Here is a 17805-nt window from a genome sequence, read left to right on the forward strand (position 1 = left end):
TAGATTTTGGAAAAACATTAAAACCATAAGAACAAAATTTAAAAATTCTTATTTATTCTTCTTTTATTAAAAATATTAAATGGAACAAATTGTATATTTAAATTCTCTCTCTCTCTCTCTCTCTCTCTCTCTCTCTCTCTCTCTCTCTCTCTCTCTCTCTCTCTCTCTCTCTCTCTCTCTATTTCTCTCTACATTTGAAATATATTTCAGAAAACACAACTTTTCTTATTTTTAGGTACTTTTATAACATAGTGCTAAATTACACAGCCACAAAGTTTCGCTATAAGTTGAAAAGTTTTAGTGATACAAATATTTCTTTTTGAAATATATCACTAAAGAGTCAGTTAATCAAGTCCTATTTATGACCCGTTTTTGTTTTTATCATATAATTATATAATTATTATATAATTTTATCATATTTTTATTTGCTATTAAAATGTAACGCAAGCTTTTCTTTGTAAAAATCGACTGTTGCAGAGAGCCGCTGCTTTTTTTATTGCTAATATTCTTTTTATTATTAACTTTCTCAACTTATGGTGGATTAGTCGTGAATTATTCGCACTTTGTTAGCGAAACATTATTATTGAATTAAGAACTAGTAATTAGTAAGCGACTTAATTAAAAATTTTACAATTTGATTTTTTATTTTATTACGTTTTTGTCGGATAAAATTTTAAATATCAACGAAAAGTTTGATACACTTGTTCGAGAAGAAAAAAGCTGTTTTATGATTAAAAGCTATTAAATTTTTGCTGTAAAGTCAGAGTTATAATCTCGTACAAAAATTGTTCATTTTTCTCAAAGCATCACGCTTAAGATTTAACTAATTTGTCCTCCTGAGGAACATGTTACACTTGAGAAAAAGACAAATTTATTAATTGTGGAATTTTACTAGCGTCACATTTCCTATGTTCACATTCACATGTTTAATTATTTAATTAAAATTTAAAAATAATCGTAGCAATTGATAATTACAAAGAATTAAATTAAAGCTTGAGATTGTTGCTCTTAAAATCTGATTAATGATCGGAGGAATGAACAAATCGTGAATAAAATGAATAAAAATAGCTCAGTCCTGTCAAAGATGTCGATACATCAATCTCTCTCCCTCAAATATCGGACAAAAATGTCAACCAACCTATCACTTGTCTCCCTTGTCATCTGTCTCTCATTTGACTTTGTACGTTTACCTGCGGCTTCATCACATTCGTCATTATCCAAATTATGTTACACTGTATTTTATTTATTGAGACTTTAATCGCATTAAATGATTTAATTTTGTCATATATTCACCACTGCAGTTAAATTAAATTCTTATAGCCATTGCCGTAACTGATCTGCCCTTTGCAATTACAATGCAATCTACTAAATATATAGTGATTAAGTTTTAATTGATTTCACTAATTCGACTACAATAACAGTGGAACGAAAAATTATTTGGTACGCCGAGCAATTTTTGTAGCGATCCAATTCACGCAAAGTACAAAAATCGACGAAACATCGAAATTGCACGATACAATGACGATATCAACCGGATGGCAGATGTCGATACGTCAATCACTTTTGAAAATCATCAGAATTTAGCTCATGTCCCTGTTCACCTTCCTACGGAGGAGAGACTCTGAAGATCGACTATCTTTGACAAACAATAGTCTTCGAGGAATGCACAAAATATATTTCATTCTCATTGTTTAATTACATCAAAGTTACATAATACACTAATTACTAACAAATAAGTAAGTAAAATTATCATTAGAAATTACAATTAGTGATATTATTTTATTACCACCATTTAATAAATTTTTAATTTTTAAGCATATGTATATAATATTAAATAATATTTATATCATTTTAATAAATATTTTCTGCATTATAAATAAATTTTTTCTAATTTCTCTTATTGTCTATATTAATATATAAAAAATTAAAGACATTTATACATCGCGGATAAAGAAGATACTCTTTGGTACCCTGATCGATTGCGATCGTCAAGTTTTACGAAAATCGGTGGTAACGGCGACAGGTGTCGATACGTCAATCAATTCGATAGATCGATAGGATTCGGCATATGCGTCCTCAGCCAATGAGGAAACGCCACGTGCGATATACGAGAGGTATGGGACGAGGTGGATGCGAATTGGCCGTTATTACGAGACGGGTATTATAGTGGATGTGCTGCAGATACACGCAGGACTGGTTTACGCAGCTCCATTTATAGCGAACGTCGGTGTACCACTACGATAATTAGGTCATATTGGATAATAACGCCCCACCTGGTCATTCCAAGGGAGACCCTTGCGGATCTCCCGAATATTCCCGAAAAGAGGGATATTAGAATCAATGAATCCCTCGATTAATTTGCGTTCATGAGCGATTGATAATTAGATAGTTGAACAGAAGGTGAATTAAATTCTTTCGAAGAGAGGGAAGGTCGATATTTAATTTTACGACTGATAAAATACTGCTCTATTGGGGTATTTCATATAATATTATGTGTCTGTTCTTTCTTTATAGTCATAGAAATAATGTGTAATACATTGGCATTGCGTTGTATTTTCTAATTTTTCCTTCCGACTGCTGCCAACCTACGGTTGGCAAAAAACGGAGGGAGTATGCGTTTTAATTGATTATAATGGGTATTCTCGATACCTATAACGTAGTTCGATATCATTTTTTCAATTTCTTATTAATCAAGGAGGGGTTTCAAGCATATAATTATTCTTAAAGTTTAACTTGACGAGAAAACATTTCATGGCAATTTACTTAAAGTTTTCGTTTAATCACGATTGAACTTGAACATATTGCTACGTAGGATCAATCAAATGACGTTGTTATTGATCAAATATCGGAGAAGAATACTATTCGCGAACGACTATAAACGAGTGAAGAATGATGATCGTGCAAAAAGCTGTTTCATTTGGACCATCTCGAGTTTGGATGTACTATTATCGGCGAATTAGCGAAGCGTATCCACTTCCTCCTTCCCCTTATCTGTGAAACTGACTCGACTGCGAAGCTACCGGCTATTTTTCCGTTGTTCCTTCTATTTCCCGACCGTAAAACGCGCCGTGCTAATAACGAGCCGCGTGTTTTATCGCGCGCCGTTCGTAAAGGGTATTGATTGTCCAGGCTTCCTGCCAAAAACTTCATTTCCGGTATCACGCGAAGGATGACGACTTATGTCGATCGCTTTTTCAAGCGATCGGGTACGTGACATCGGAGAGGATGCAAACATTTTTTTTTTAATGGCTCGATCTCGTTGCATAAATTTGGAATAACAGCATTGAAAAGGATTCTCTCGTTTTTTTCGCGTTAAAATGTGAGGAAGAAAGAGAGAAAAAATGATCTCTTTACCGCTATTATTCCTCTTGGCTATGTAAGAACAAGCCAAATCGTTGTTTACCTCGATCTGTAACTTGGCACTGAAGCCATTCGCTTTAAAGTCGCAAATAAAATTCTGGAAATTCGATTTTCGATTTCTTGTGTTGGGATAACAAGGATCCAAACAGAATCTAAGAGAAATATGGACCAAAAGTTCTAATTCTCTTCTTACTGATCTAAGAGAGTACCGGACCAAGTCTCGGCAAGAACCAGAAAAATATCATTTCCTCGACAATTACAAGCACCTAAATTATTTTGCTCTCGTTTAATTAAAATTACACGACGCGTGTAATTATCAATCGGTTTTACTCATTTTTTCAATTGTTCCGCATGATTGAAATAAATTACAGAAAGGCATTTCAAACATTTTTATTGAAAAAATTAGTTTGCTTTATATGCTTATATTATGAGAATCGTTCAAAGCACACTCATATAGAATTCTCAAGTATGCATGCAGAATACGAGGGGTACTCATTTCAATGTTTGTATAAGGAACGAGGAAACATGGTTGGAAGGGTAGGTTAGCAAAAAGGGATAGCAGTCTTGAAACTTCCATCGAGAGTTACATGCCTTCTGCTCCTGATGTTACCTCTCTGCGAATTTATTTATATGAAATTCACTGGCCCTCTCACTCGTCAGTTATGAGGACTGCCTGCTCAAACTAAACCCCAGTTCGACATCGTCTAATAAATAACTAAACTTATATATAGAAATATTTATACTACGTGATACATATGTGGGAGGCCAATGAATAGAAAATTTTCCCAACAAACCTTTATGTGTACCATGTATAAATAAATTCAAGGATTTTTTAAGCAATCTGTTACGCAAAAACTGCGCAAAAATCGCTTTCTGTGTAACATCGAAATTTTATCAAAATCTCGCTTTGTAAAAATATGTAATAATGATTACGTTCATTCTCCATTAGCAAATAGATTCTTCAAATGTAATTTAAAACTTGGTAAATGTTTAAATGATTAATTTTGAATAATTAATTATTTAATAATATTTGAATAATTAATTTTAATTCTTAAGTATTTTTACATCTATATTTACAATTTTTGCATTAATTCCCATCACAATCAGCTTCAAGTTGTTGCAATATAATTCGATATTATTATATTAACGATCCAATAATAATCATAACGAAAGTCATTTGAGTAAAGCTTGTCAAAAGAAATTGGTTTAAATTATTTCGTGTACGAAATATTTCAAATAAACGTGAATTCTGTTTTAATTATACAACTTCTCTGAAATTCAAGTAATTTACTTTGTTAAACAATAACAATTATACAATTCGAGTTTGCAATCTGAATTTCGGATTTCCTCTCGAATATCCAATTCATATAATCCATTCCCATCTCTCCGCAGCGTAATTCATAATACAGTATGCATACTATCATTTTACGTGAAACGAACTAAGCGAATCGGTATTTGCGCGATCTTGCGACGATGGAAATCCGAAATTGGGAGATTTCGCCGTATATGTGGAAACGCGTGTCCGTCATTGCTCATTCGCATTCGAATTGTCTATTGACTAAGCCAGGAATTAGAAATCACTCTATTAGGCACTAATATGTAATCTACACTTTAAATATATGTCTACTGTTATATTGTATGTACAATATATATAAATTTAAGCTATTTCCTTAAAGAAAAAGTTTACCAGAATCGATATAATTTTAATAAATTCCATAGATACATGTATATGCAAAAATTATGTTATATGATGTAAAAATTATTTAAGATACACCATGCATATAATATTGCGTGTTTAACATCAGAGGCGGTGCATTCAGGACGTAGAATGGACTTTCTTTTCAATATCGAAAATTCAGCATCGGAAAATTGCGCTTTCTTCCTAGTATCGAAAAATTGCGCTTTCTTGCAGCTTCGGAATACATACTACAATGTATGATCGCATGAATGCATCCAGACGCGATAGACTCGCTGGTGCATCAAACGTAGATGCATCTAGCATACAATGTATATACGAGAATAAAGTTGCTATACAAATGTAAAAGAATATAGTATAATTTTTCAAATTTTAATATTTCAGACAATATCGAGAGAAAAATTGTTGGACTGTGGACTTAAGTGTGTACTCTTATTTGTAAATTCCAATGAAATATCTTGAAATAGAAATATGTAATCTATTTCCGAGATTAGGAAATCGAAAAGTCGAAAGATGCACGAGAAAGGAACAGAACTTTATATCAATCTTCAGATATTTTTTTCCTTGCAAATCTTGTCTCTTCAAAAATCTAAAGCAATTTATGTGCTTATTATTTTATCACAACCTTAAATGTAATATATAAGAAACATTATTTTATAGTATGCATTATTTTATAGTAGCAGAGATGATTTTTTTCACTTATTGATTAGTAACTTTACATTCATTTTGTTAGCTAGACAAAGATATTTTTTATATTCGTAAAATCAGCCTGCATAAAATTGACCTGACTATTGAGCGACATTGAAAACAAAAAGAAATCTTTGATATACGATATGAATCATTCGCGTTCAATTATACGAGCAGGAGAAGAACGATAGATGAAGCCGAGAGTTCCCCGCAGCGATAATAATCGCTCTCGTGCATTTCATAGCAGAGAGGTCCTGCGTTTTGCACGATTTATGTCGTCGGAAAGCCATTTCGAAAGATTCAATGCCACGACATAAAGGAAATGCACAAGCAATTTAAAAAATCGCGTATGACTTTCTTTAAATTTTAAAAACTCCGTCAAAAATTTTATGACAATATTAATATTATCATAATAATATTAATTTTATAATAGGATTCATATATTGTGGCTTGCGAAAAATATAAGTCATATTACACATATTAGCAATAAAATTACAATAAACAGGTGTAAATTATATTTTTTCAGGAATATCGATTTCGACTTATATTTCTCGCGACTTATATTTCTCGCAAATCATGTGAATGACGTGAATCCGATAAATTTATTCATTGTTAAAATATAAATGTTCATTGTTAATCATTTACCCGCAATCATACACAAAGTTTTTACTTTAGAATAGCCGAGTTATCTTCCTTCTTTCGATAACAGAAAAGTGTCTAACAGAAATAACGTGCGTGCAAAACTAATAATAAAAGAAAATAAAAAAGAAATAATAAAAGAAATGTGAGAAAATCGATTTCTTGAGCACGGAATGGAAAAGACAAAGGATAATCGCGATTCGTCGTACGACAGTAACGTCGAATAAAACGCGGTTGTACCATAATCAGATTCGTTTGCAGCGACGTATCATTTGCGATCTCCGCACCTTTTTTATCCCCATGCCGTCATTCTTTTATTGCGCACGGGAGTTTTACGTCTCGTTTCTACCATCGATGTGTTCTCGCGATGTTCTGACAAATTGACGGCGGTTTCTATGACGACGAGACTGAACATGCGTTGAGAATTTTTCTTTTCTTGGAATCGAGTAATACAAGACAGATATGTGTATATATATATATATATATATATATATATATATGTATATATATGTAAATGCAATCCGAAAGAAATTAAAACAATATTTTCAAGAAAGAGAGGGATCCAGCGAAAATAGAAAATTTCATCACAAATAAACATATAACGACGAAAAACAAATCTTACGTCGTTCAAGTATGATAAGAAATATCATTTTTTTAAATTATGTTGCAAATTAAACCACTATGCGCGATATAAGAAGTCTTTTTGATATCTTTCAGTAAAATAAATATCGAAAGTTAAAATTTTTTATATACTTTTCTATTTTGTTGTAATATTCTCAAATTAATTATTAATAAATTAAAATTAATCAATTTATAATGATATTAATTAATAATAAGTTAATAATATACATATGCATAATTATTTCTGATAAAACATGTGATATTTGCATCATCTGCAATAATCATCTTATTTTAAATTATACTTTATCTATAAACAATTCTAATGATTTTGAGACAATTTTGAACAAAAGCAAACTATTTATAATTTTAGACATTATTTATTTTAAAATATTAAACGTGATAAGACAAAAAAATAAGCAAAATATTGAAATGTTAGACAAAACTCATGTGTTCTAGAGTTAAATAAGCTGTTATCAATATAAATGCATTAATTGGAGTTGATAAATATTGGGAGATGTACACCAAATGTGCAGCGCATCCTTTCAAAGTTTCGGGATATTGATTCCCTCCAATAACAGCACTACAGCAATGCTATTGTAAATTATACGAATCACTATTATGGGCTACAATGTTAACATATTGCGGAGTGGACTTAACACGCATATTCAACGCATATAATCAATCTTCATTTCATACATCATTTCTGTGCACAGTTTAATCAGCTTTTCTATGTATTATGTTGCCGATTGGCTGCAAATTGTTATTTTCTCAATACAGCATGCACAAACTTATAATAATGTAATAAAGAATAAGATGTAATAAGGATAAAATTTCTTAAATTATTTTCAACTTTATTCCAAGCAAAATTATAATATAAAGAATTTATTCGATTTAATATACACATAATACGTATACAGATATAATTTATACACATAAATGTTATATTATAATTTTTTTAAATTTATATATATATATATACATAACTTATATGCATAAATGTATTTAAAAAATTAAATACATTTATAAGAATTAATATTCAGTAGATTATTTTGAAAATTAAATGAAAATCCTCGTAAGCATTACGCTGTATTAATGGCCGAAGACTACAACAAAAGAAAACTAGAGAAAGCCGAACGAAATACAATGCGAACAATCGGATTTAGAATTCCGGGCACGTTATGAAAGGGTGGCGAAAGCTTCTATCTGTTTTTCTGGTAACCCCTACCCGAAGATATTCGCGACTTCTAATTCAATTATCGAAACAATCTCGACAAAAGGTGCGGCCATTGTCACCGACAAGAAACAGCCGCGCTCGTGAAATTCAATTTTTTAACTCTCGAGACTGCTTGTCCAAGCCCTTTCACTCTCTTTTAGACTCAAATAAATATTAAAGCTTGATAAAAGAAAACTTCCTTCGCTGCGCTCTTCGGTCTTGTTTTATAAATCAGAATGAAAACGTCTAAATAAAACTTGACAATAAAAATAAGCTAAGTACAAGTAAATTATTTAAAGTAACAATAAGTATAAAATGTAAATTAATGGGGTCAACCTTTATCTGATTTGATGAAAAGATATTGATATTAAAAAAGTACACATGTGTATCATTTAAACATTTTGCGTTAAAATTAAAATTTGTAATTTCGCTCTTTGAATCTAAGAGCATTGACGAACATCAAGAATTATTATAAAAAATTGCTAGATCAAAATAAAATGAAATAATCATGAAAATAAAAATGATAACGAACTACAGAAAAATATAAAAAATGCATTTTTTAAATTAAGTTCTTATTTCTTTTTTATTCTTTGAAATTTACTAATTTTGAAATATTATAATATATTAAAAAATAATCCGGAGAAAAAAATTCATACATCACATATAATTATATAAAATATGTTCATATATGTTTTCTTTTTCTTATATAATCTCTGTCAAACAGAAAGAAATATTATTTTTAATGAATAACAAAAATAATTAAAAGAATAATTTTCACATTATTTTTTTTTAAAGTGAGATTTTGAAGAAATGAAAAAAACTGGATATACAATTATATATAAAAAATTTTCTTATATAATTATATAAATATATAAAAATTGCAATGCTTATTTAAAAATAGATTATACATATTTAGAAATATATATATACAATCCATCCTAAAAACAGATTATAAATATTTAGAAATAAATAGACAATTTTGTCATTTATAACGAAAAGATAAAATGATTTGTGTAAAAGAAACTAAGAAAGATGAAAATTTAAAATGCATTTTTTAAAGTTACAAAAGCGGTAGGGAAATATTGCGAGTACCAAATGTCATTATTTTCCAAGATGGAAGAAAATGTAGCGATGTAAAATGAACGAGTGCCATTTGCGTATCAATTTCAGGAATGCGATTTTTTTTCTCCGTAAAAAGCATACAACATGCTTTTTTGAACCATTAATATTTATCAAACAACAATGCGCCATCTAGGACGTATCGATCCGCGCCGTCGAGTCCCTTCTAGATATACGCGTTGACGTTATGCAATATAAATTTTACGCACAATCGTTCGCGTTACAGGACAGCTCTTGTCGCATCGTACTTGTCAGCAATGATTTACCACAGTATCTATGAATGGCACGATTTATTTAGCAATTTTACGAGCGGCAGAAGTATAAATAACGCGTCATAGTAGCGTAAACCCCAGGACAAATCCATCGAGGGTTAAACCAGGAGTTCACCCTTAATGGCGGGTCCAAGCGGAACGACAAGCACGTTCGTACAGACGAACTTCGGTTACCCCTGAGTGCTCACTCGCAGATAAAAGCCTGCTCAGAAAATGGATAGAGAAAGAGTATGTCTGAAAACTGAATGCGGAATCTTCTCTCGTCTCTGCCTCTCCCTAAAACACGATAAAAATATGAAGAGACTAAACTAAACGGAAAAACTTCTATTCGTCCATTATAAATCAATATTACTAATATAAGCACATGTCCACTCGTGAGTGATTCCTTGTGGTAAGATGTAGACTTTAAGTGAGATTCTCGATGATTGTTCACATAAGAGTTTTCCTTTACAAAAGAGCGGCTATCAATAAAGCTCGCTCGACAGTTTTATTTCCTGAGATTGATTCTCGGTGGAAGCTTGAAGATTTTACTATTTCTATGTAAAAGTAACTTTCAATAATAAAACCCATAATCTTGATGGTCACTATGTATGCGACTATCGATAATAAAACTCACAAAGTTGAAAATTGTACCTTCTAACATGAGATTGATTTCTGATAGGTGCGTGTTTTTACTTTTTGAAAGCGACTATCGATAATAAAATTCTCAAATAATATAATTCTTCGCTTATATAAATTTATGCACTCGTTTGAGATTTTCGAAAATGATGATATGAAACTTTTCGATGCAGAATTAAAAATCATCTTTGATCGTACTCGTAAAAATGATCATTCTGATGAACGGCTGATGATTAGATACTTTTTGTGATCAAGCTATCTAAAACAGTCCATTTGTCTATTTATCGACTTTGAAATAAGGAAAATACAAACTGATTTTCTTTTTTACAAATTTCATTCTATTATTGTTACAAAATTTTTGTACGATATTTCTCACGTAGCAATTTTTATCACGGTAATTTCTACAACATTACATTATCCTCAAAGCGTCAAAGAACCACGCATCGAATTCTCTCGAGAAGAAAACCCAAACCTTTTTACTTTACAAAATCAATTTATCACACCGCACGGATGTTCGCTTCCATTTCGCGCTTACAACGAAACAAGCCGGGAACGAATCGAAGGTGCATTAACGTGGCGAAAATCCGCATCGGCAAAGTTCAAGGCTCAAGGCGGGTACTTATGCATAGATAAAAGCACGCCGAGAGAATGGCATGGCGAGCGGAGTTTGGTGGCAAAATGGTTTTCTGTGGCAAGCCGAAGAAAATGCTATGAAAAAGCGCCGCGAACCAGAAGCGGCACAAGAGAAGCGTCCGGGAATCGCGAAGTAGTTGGCGCAAAAGTTTTCGCCAGCGACGAAAATTTTACTAACTGCGTTTTGATGGGACATGATTGATCTACTTTTTTTACGAGCGACAGGGGTTGCTGCACGCTGCGTGACAAATTAGTAATTTTTGTTTGAAAACTGAACGAAACTGGGATAATGGAAACAAAATGAGTTTATGACGAAGAATGTAAAGGAAATATATATATAAGAATCGCATATGTATATATGTGTGTGTGTCACAGAAAATATTTTACCCTCTTTTTCTATTGCTGATTTTTTGGGATATTTATTTTAGAAAATGACCACAGTATATTAATAATATATCATAAAAAAATTGATATTATAATTAATATTACATAATATATTATAATAAATTAGAAAACGTATGTAAATTGTATATATAAGAGTATTTTTTTCTTTTTTCTCAAAATTAAAAAATATATACTTAATTGTAATAAAATGTATAAACTATAAATAAATAAAAAACAAAGATGTGTATCTTATACAATATAACATTGTTATATGAATTCAGAATTAATCTTGGAGTAATTACACAATACGATTTCCAATAAATATTAATACGAACAATAAATGAATAAATCCTTTATATATAGACCGTGTTGTGATTGATACAAATATGCATGTAATATGCGGCTTATAATATAATATTATTATTAATATATAATATATTATATGAGGTATTAACAATTACGGATTAGCTTCAATTCATGAATCAATGAGATATTTCGAATTCAACAGAATTCGCTAAACAGCTCTCTCACATTAATTCATTAATGAAAATTAATTAATTAATTACTTTTTGGCTCAAGTACATTAATCTATCGTCAGTATAAATTCGTTGATAATGCCGGAAGCTCACATCAGATGAACGGAAAGACGAGCGGAGTATAATGTAGCATTCATTTCATTAGAAATTAATTTAAATTTTATCTGCAATATAATATGTACAGCTACATAAAAACGTGTTACGCATTTAAAATTGTAATAGAATTATCGATAAATTATTTAGTTCTACGATTAAACAGCCTGAAATAATATAATAGGAATAATAGTACAAAAGATAATAAATAAAATATTAAATATAACGACATTATAATAATAATAATAATAATAATAATAATAATAATAATAATAATCATTATTATTATTATTATTATTATTATTATTATTATTATTATTATTGTTATCATTATTACTATTATTATTATTAATTTTATTTTTGCGGTATATGTATTTTTTAATTTATAATAAAAATATATGACTTTAATTCTATAGAATTTTCAAATCAATTTTCAGTTACGTGATATATCGCGAGAAAATCTATAGATATACACTATACGCACATGAAGTTTTTAATATATGACATATAATGTTTATCATAAAATTATAGCGGAAGGAGTAGAATTTTTTCCTAAGTAAACATTTGCTGAAACATCGCTGAAGGAAATTTATTCCGTTTAGTTCTACAAAAATGAGCATGAAGATCGCATGAAAAAAAAAACGTATACCCGTTTTAGCGTCGCTCGAATTACCGTGCAAGAAGTATGACTATAAAAGCGACCTAACTAAACAAGGAAAAACGCTCTGTAATTCGCGGGGGCGACTGTATCGAGGTGCATTTGTAAGTCGAGGCGACAATAAACTCGGTTCCTCTTTCTTTTATTTTTATTTCTCGAATCAAACCACTCAAACTTGGCTGCGCGAGCGCAGGTAGTCCAAATGGGTAGGTCGATATCCTTAACAATGACAATTCTGTTTACGAAGAAATTTCACTCGCAGCGAAATTTTCGACGTCTTTTCAGCTTGTCGGGACGCGTACACGGAAAGTTCCTGATCTGCTTATTCCTTCGCTCGATCTTTTCCCCCCTCCGGTCCTCTTAACTTCCGGCGACAAAGAGGAGAAAGTACCGTGACCGCGAAATGATTGCCGAAGTTTGCGGGCGGAAGAGCCGCGATAAAGGATAATCAGCGAGCTTGAAAGCTTCACCCGCGAAGTCGGCCACGTTGGACGACCAACAACCCCGACTCGCCGTTGTGTTTACTCTAAACTGTACTCTTACCACCTGTCTCTCTCCACGACTTTCCTCCTGAAAATATCCCTTGGCACAGGCTGTGAGAAAGTGATTTTCTTGTCGGGAAAAAGCCGTTTCGAGGGAATACGAAACAAGAGAAGTCTCACTGTAGATGCACTTGCGCGCAAAACGCATCAAAGCTTTGTTTTCGAGAGCTCTCCTCCATCGCGCGACTTTGCCTTAGCAAAGAGAACATATATATTGTAATTTTCTCTATGTGAACACACAAGACAGATAATGTGCATTTTCACCGAGTTCCGGTAAGTTTTGGCAAATTTCAACTGAAAAAATATAAAATAAAATAACAAAAAAATATAACAAGTGTAAAATATAACAATTTTTATTATTATTTAAAAGCCGTAAATGTGTCGAAGAGAAAAATTTACGGGAGAAAAATGTAAATTTGTAGATATTTCATTTATTTCGAATAAATACAATAAAACAATTGTTTTTGCGAACTGAAATATAATGTTTCTCGCTTATTGTCAGTTGACTCCTGCACGTCGACAATGAGGTATCAACGTCACAGATAGCCGGGGGATGAACGTGCATCCACCTCTTTTGCGCTTCTCTCAGCTACCCATAAATTCAAGCATCTTGGCGTTTATTAGCGCAATTACGTCTGCAAGATTTGACGTTATTCCGCGAAGCGACGACGAAGCCGCTTGTATTTAATCCGCGTCCTTGTTTATCCAGTTTATGCTGACGCTCTCGAGATACGTTTTCTTCGATAAATACACGCTTTCCGCCCCGGATTTCTCGAAACGTCGCGTCGCTATCGAGCGGATATTCCGTTGGCAGCCGTCGCATGTTTTCAACTCGGGCCTCGTTGGTGTGTTATCTGCTCTCCTTCTGCAAGAAGGCACGTAGCTTTCCGGTCGGACGGCTTTATCTGCCGGATCCCCTTCCCACCCCGCGCGATATCATTATTAACTGCGATTTGCCATACGATCGTTCGCGCAAACTGCCGCGACGCGGGGTGTCCGGAAGATGGGAAACGTCAGATCCGTTCTCCGCTCGCGATGCTAACTCCATCAGTTAAGGGCGTCAGATTATTAGCATCCCCGTGCGTCTATTTCCCCATGACGAATAACCCTCTCTCTCTCTCTCTCTCTCTCTCTTTCTCTCTCTCTCTCTCTCTTTCTCTCTCTCTCTCTCTCTCTCTCCTCCCCTCTCTCTCTCTGCCGCGCGATATACCGGAAAGATGTCTACGCGCGCGTCACGCACATCCGCACTCGCGTAAATTACCGCGCAAAACACCGCGTGGATTATTTGAATTCGGGTAGCTCGTTACTGCCGAGAGCGATAAATCGTATGCATTAGGTTCGTGGATTCTACGGAGAGTGTCGAGTATTTGTAACAGTTGAACAGACAATTTTTCAATTTATTAAGGAGCTCAGTATCCACGCTTTGTGTTATATCCGTAATCGCGGGGTTGAAATAAATAATAATAATAATATACAAGTATCTTTATTCACATTTATTCGTTTTATTAAATGTTATCGAAAAATTGGAAATATATATCGCAGAGCGCGATAATGCAGCGGGTGCAAGCATCGAAAAGCTGTTCGTAAAATGCTACAATGGTAAAGCAATGTTTCCATCGAAAGAGAATTCATTTCAGTTGCATAGAAACTCCCGGTACCATCCATCTTGCATCTTACCTGCTTTTCTTTCTACCCCTCTTTTTCTCTAGCTTCTTCTCTGTTTCTCTTTGATTCCCTCTCTCTCTCTCTCTCTCTCTCTCTCTCTCTCTCTCTCTCTCTCTCTCTCTCTCTCTCTCTCTCCGTGTTTTCCTCATATATATTCTTTCCCTTTTATCCCCTCGCAGTATCCTGATCTATCACCGCATCCACATCGTCATGCGATTAGTATAAAGAAATGTAAAAAGAATCATTTTTTCAACAAAGGAAAAATACATATTTTATTTATTTTTAATATAACAACAAAATTAAAGCAAGCGAAAGACTCGGGTTCGATTCCCGATTCAGCGACTTCGCCCCGATATTTTTCCTGTCTACATCTCTCCAGGGGGGTAAAAGGGGGTGTTATAGAAGTCTCAAACCAAGAGAATCTATAACTTGGCATATGTGCATATGCCTTAAAATTTTCGTGAACAATTAATGTTCGAAATAATTCACGCATTGCCATCCGCGGTTGTGGGCTCTTATTGCTCGTTATTAAAATTATCATGTTGAACAAAATTAAAGTTATATTTTTAATTTATGTATCTTTCTTTAAAAGTAATTTAAATGAATTAATGAAATACTTACGATCAATTGCAAACACGACATAATTTGGATAAACACAAATTTTTATCATACATTTAATTGAAAATTTTCCAAATTATGTTGTGTTTTATATAATTTTAATTAAAAAGTTTCATTAATCTATTAAATTTTTTTCGAAAAAATGCAAGAATTTTAATCTTTTTTAATATGTTAAAATAGTAACTAAAATATATTTTTAAAAATTATCGTTTTTTGGTACTTATAATAAAAACTAAAAACAATTCATTGTTTCGCACAATTTACCTAATTAAAATATTAATTACATAATTATATAGCCATGGAAAATGCGATTTACATTTAAAATAATGGTAATTAATTCAAATCTATCATCTATAGTTCAAAATCTAAAAAATAAAAAATCAAATTACAATAATTAAAATATTATAGACATTAAATGTCTGGAAAAAAATCATTTTTAAGAAAAAAACGCTTGTTTTTCTCTTAAAAAAATATACCTATATGAAATATTTTATGAAAAAAAATTTTTTTATTTTTTTTCTATTTACATCTTTAGATTAGTATAACATCGAAAGAGAAGACCGGCGACGCGAGAATCGAGAATGCCAATCGCGTTAGACTATACTCGGAACCGAAATTCAATATTTACGCCAACGCGCGGCAACTCAGCGCTAATTAGACCATCGAGTAATTGGTAACGCTAGCTCTCTCAAAGCCGAGAGAGCGCAGTGAAATTCGGACCGAATACCGTATACCCACAACTAGCTGCGTGCTACGCATCTCTCCCTTCGTTAGGACGATATGGACGTTCGATTACTCGACGACGCACGTCGAATGCTCGACCGATCTGGGGAATTCAACATTCGCTGAGTACCGTGAACGTTTAACTCAACGCCACAAGAGGCTATGTATAGCTGCACCAACTGTGGATAGATAAGCATATTTAGATTATTACATTATGTATGAGTAGAAATTAAAACCGACACAATATGAATGTGAGAATTCGGATCGCAAGAATATATTTTATGCCGATTTAATCAGAAGAGACAATTGTCAAAAAACAAGAAATATAATATCTAAATATGTTTCTAATATCTCAATTTCAAAAATTTCAATATATAATATCAGAAATTTGAAAATATAAGAAATTAATTAAGAAATTTCGAAATCTTCTTATCTTTTAATTTGTATGCAAAAAAACGCAAAAAATTGCAAATACATATAAAAATTTTAACACTTCATGATCGAATATTAATAGAAAAAAATTATACTTTATTTTTTCTATGATAGATTCTTAGATTCGATCATGGATATCAAATTCTTACGTATAATTGCAAATTTTTGCGTTTCTTTTTGCATGTAAATTAAAAAGTACAAAAAGTAGAAATTTTGAAAGTTTCTTGATTAATTTCCTTGATTTTGAGAAAAATGTTTGATTTTAAATATTGAAATTTTCAATTCAATTAATTCTTTTCTCCGATATGTGGCGCGAACAAAGAAAAGGATAGGCATTGAATACGAATAAAATAATCGATACTTAAGGGATTAATAAAATATAGAAATGTGTGTATAATGTATTCTTCTTATAAATAAAAAAACTATCGATCTTTTTCATTTAAACAGCTATTTCACATGGAAATCAAATTTGGATTATTTAATATAAAATGCTGGTAACATCTATCTTGCTCGACAATTATAAAACGGTGTGAACAATTACGTGGCAATATAATATGACCTTATAAAAGTCACGCGAATGCGCGGGAGATACAGTTAATAATCCTCCGTTTAGAATACGCCACCACGATGCTTTACTACGGCTCCTAACTCCAGAGCTGAATGAAATGTCCAACAGAGGAATGCGCAATTTCACGGATTTCCTCTTTATAAAAAGTTTTCTGCATAACTTTGCAAAATGCATTTACTTTTGATCTGAGTAATTTATATCAATGCTTATATATATAAAATATTTTTGCTCTCTTTTCATTTTGTAAAAATATTTTTAATCAATCAATACTGTTTCTAATCAATACTGTATCTACAAAAGAAAAATAGTTTAAAAAAATAATAGTTAAACATAATAATTTAATATAATTATTAATTATTATTATATATAATAGTTTACACATAATAGTTTAAAAATAATAATAATAGTTAATAAAATAGTTAATAATAATAGTTAATAAATAATAGTTAATAAAATAGTTAAAAGTTATATAAAGTTATATTCTAATAAAATCGATTCTCTTAGATTTAGAAGATTTTTATTTTCCAGATATCTTACGAGATAAAATATTTTTAAAATTGCATTATAGATGAAAATCAAAATATCGAGTATTACATAAATATCGAGTATAAATGAACTTCTATGTCGCATATACATATAGTACTGCGTGCGCCATAAATATTTTAATATTAATTAGCAAAATAGTGTTATTATTATGCTTTTATCGTTTAACAATAAAATATAACTTT

General features: G+C 31.7%; 1 protein-coding gene across 1 annotated transcript in view; it reads left to right on the forward strand.

Moving 5' to 3' along the window:
* The window catches only part of LOC105255623 (dipeptidase 1), a gene marked incomplete at its 5' end in the record, with an annotated part of 99723 nt that overhangs the window by 57921 nt on the left and 23997 nt on the right, over positions 1-17805 (forward strand). The gene's annotated exons all lie outside the window — the stretch shown is intronic.

Source organism: Camponotus floridanus, unplaced genomic scaffold, assembly GCF_003227725.1.
Source record: "Camponotus floridanus strain SB8 unplaced genomic scaffold, Cflo_v7.5 scaffold23, whole genome shotgun sequence".
Taxonomy (NCBI): Eukaryota; Metazoa; Arthropoda; class Insecta; order Hymenoptera; family Formicidae; genus Camponotus; species Camponotus floridanus.